We start from the raw sequence: 3705 nt of genomic DNA on the forward strand, positions 1-3705 counted from the left end.
AAATTCTTACCTTTTCCTCCCATCCCTTATTTATATGCACTTTCTTTTATAGTGAGAATCCTGGTTTGTTGTTTTTTGTTCTTTTTTTTTGACAGAGAGACACAGCGAGAGAGGGAACACAAGCAGGAGGAGCTGCAGAGGGAGAAACAGGCTTCCCGCCAAGCAGGGAGCCCCATGTAGGGCTCGATCCCAGGAACCTGGGATCATGACCTGAGCCGAAGGCAGTTGCTTAATGACTGAGCCACCCAGGCGCCCCCAGAATCCTGTTTTCCAACAATATCTAAATATTTTCTATTCGCCCAATCCTATAACCAGATATACAGTTAAATTTGTACTTATTTACAGAGTACTTCTAAGCATTTTTGTGGTAAGAAACATGTAGGGCCAATTCTACCTACCTGATTGCTGGCAACATTGAGACCCTTTGTGTGGGTGAATAATGCTGCGGCGCAGAGCTGACACTATTCACTCACTCACTGAGGGGGAGAGCGTCTTCATTGCAGTCTCCAGCCAAGCGTCTGTAGGGATTATTTAGCTACAATCCATCAACAGACTGGGAGGTTTTGCCTTTTTAATTTTTTTATTCCTCAGGCATCATGAGGGAGGAAAAAATGGTACCATGGGCCTCAGGCTTGTTTTAAAGATCTCCCGTAACAAGTTACGACAGCAGTCTTTTAAAATGTCAGTCAAATCGTATCATCCTCTCCCCTACATGAAATCCTTTAGAGGCATCCCAGTGCATTTTAGTAACTTACTGCCAGGCTCTAAGTATTCTGGCTTTGTGCACTGGGGCCTGGACTAGGGTGAGACAAGCCTGGCACGACCAGACGTGGGAGGGAGTCTACCTTCGTAAGTCTTGTGCCCTGGGTGCTTGAATTGCATCCCCATAGTCAAGGCTCTAGCATCCAGACCACCCTCCTTCCTGTCCATTACCTCCCAGCCACACCAACCTTCTATTTCTCCATGACAAGTTCTTTCTTGATGCAAGAGCTTTGCAATGGCTATTTCCTTCTGCCTGTGATGCTCTTCCCTTGGGCTGCTCTGTCTTGTCTGTGTTTAAGAACTATAGTCACACAAAAGCTTACACTGTGGTGATTTTTATATGGATCCCATTGGAAGTGGCTGCCTCTAAGAGCCTAAGACCACAGAGGTCCTACGGATTCTGGGTGGCTCTCCGTGTCTGTGCCACAGATGGGCTGTGTGACTCTACCCTAGGACTGAAACCCTGGGGCCCTGCATCCAGTCTCCCAGTGAAACATGCAAACCACTTCCTCTGAAGGCTTCCCAGTAACCTGGGGTGTGAACCCTCACCAATGCTAGGACTCCTCTCTTTGTATTTCCCTACATTTCCTCTATTCTTCCCCCCCCCCCCATACGATTCCCTCTCTTCTCCAGAACGCCTAGTAGTGTCTCCTAAATGGACTCACACTTTATGAGAACAAAAGTCAAGATGGTTGGTGATCACTGGGTATCTTCTGCTCAGGCTTTTAAAGACAAACCTCTCAGAGGCAAAGGAGCACAAAAAGGCCTTGTTCACTGCACTGTATGAAAAAGATTGAAAACACGGTCGGTGTCTCTGGCAAACACTGGAAGTGAGGGTGGCTGAAGCCGCAAGCCAGCTGGGCTGCAAGTCTGAACACCAGCAGAGCCGCGGGGATCTCAGTCCCTGTCGCTAAAAGGAAAGAAAAGGGCCCGAGAAAAGGAGATCGAAGCCACCTAATCACACAACACCTGCGATGGAGGAAGAGCCTTCCATTTATGCATTCATACAGAATAAAACTACATTTGACCACTTCTTCTAGGAGTATGGTTTACTTTGGAAGGTCAAAGACCAAAGACATAGTCTTGTGAGGGGATCTTGGGCCAAGCTAACCACCAGCCAACCGGGCCAGCAGCATCCCCACATCCACAGGGCCCTCCGCTGCCAAGAAGAAACCTGGTTCTTAACCCAATGCCCTGCGGCAGGGGTGGAAGCAGAAACAAAGTCACCATCCAAGGACGAGCGAGCTCAGAGAGAGAGAGAGGCAACCCACGAAAGAAGAACTTGGCAAACTCAGATGCTCAAACGCCTGCAAACAACAAATGGTAAGAAGGTGAGCCCTTGTAGATCCAGATTCAAACTAATGGTGAAAAAGGACGCATTTGGTAAAGCCAAGGACGTAGAATACAGATTGGATACTAGATAGCATGAGGGGTTGTGGTTCTTATGTTTCAGGGGTATTTATCGTCGCTGTTGTTAAAAAGAAAACCATGGGCCCAAAATAGCATTGCTTGGGTTAAGTCCCCAAGTCAGTAAACCCAGATTTAATACCTATCCCAACGGCGGCCTCAAACCACGCCCCTCCCAAGAATATAAAGTTCACGAGGCTTATGGTTTACGGGAGGGATTTCCTGGCCAATACTTCCCTCCTGTTTCCCTTGGGAGGGCAACCTTGCCTAAACCGCGCATTCCTTCCTAACAAATTTTTCTCTTTTTTAATGCTCTCCCTCTGCCTTTAAAAGCCTTTCTTTTGTTTAGCTCAGCACAGCTCTCCTTGACTTGCTAAATGGGATGCTGCTCGATTCATGAACTGTTGAATTGTTCAAGGCACATTAATCTTCAAATGTACTTGGATGAATTTTGTTTTAACAGATTTGGTAGCAGTTGTCGGGATCCAAAGTATACTTCTGATGGCATTCGGGGACAATGAGGAACAGATGTGGCATCTTGAGAGCTCTTCTGAGTTCACGGTTCCAGGGCCCTTGGTGAGTTCTGCAGACAGCATCGCTTTCCAGTCTGGGGTTCACAGTTCGTGTGCACCAACAAGAACCTCTAACCGAGAACCAGTCCACTGACAAATATTTGAGACAAGCAGAGTATGACATTCCTCCAGAACTCCCAACTGTCTTTTTTAAAAAGGCTTTATTATTGGGACACCCGAGTGACTCAGTCGTTAAGCATCGGTCTTCGGCTCAGGTCACGATCCCAGGGTCCTGGGGTCGAGCCGAGGAACGGGCTCCCTGCTCAGTGGGGGAGGCCTGCCTTTTCCTTCTCCCACGACCCCCGCCTATGTTCTCTCTTGCTGTCTGTGTGTCAAATAAATAAATAAAATCTAAAAAAAAAAAGAAAAAAGATTTTATTATTTATCTGAGAGAGCACACGAGAGAGAGGACAGAGAGCAGCAGATTCCCTGCAGAGCAGGGAGCCCGATGTGGGACTCGATCCCCAGACCCCAGAATCATGACCCCAGCTAAAGGCAGACAATGGGCTGAGTCACCCAGGTGACACCCCTCCACTCCCCTACCCCCACCCGCTGCAGAACTGTCCTAATGTTAATGCTTTGATAGAAGCAAAACACAACATTAGCTAGCATTCTCTAAGTGTTCTTTAACATACGAAAATCCTTATGGAGGGGCACCGGCTGGCTCAGTTGTCTTGACTCCCTTTTCTTTTTTTCCATTATGTTCAGTTAGCCAACATACAGTACATCGTTAAGTTTTTGTTGTGTGATTTCAGTTCAACTTTTGATTTTAGCTCAGGTCATGATCTCAGGGTTGTGGGATGAGCCCGGAGTCCTTCCTGCCTGGGGCTCCGTGGTCAGTGGGAAGTCTGCATGAGATTCTCCTTCACCCTCTGCCCCTCCCTCAAGGTGTGTGTGTGACCCCGCGCGCTGTAACGCCCAAGTTTTCGTGTCCGAAAGACCACCAAGGAGCCAACACCGATGC

The sequence above is a fragment of the Mustela nivalis genome (genome assembly GCF_964662115.1).
Source record: "Mustela nivalis genome assembly, chromosome: 4".
Classification (NCBI taxonomy): Eukaryota; Metazoa; Chordata; class Mammalia; order Carnivora; family Mustelidae; genus Mustela; species Mustela nivalis.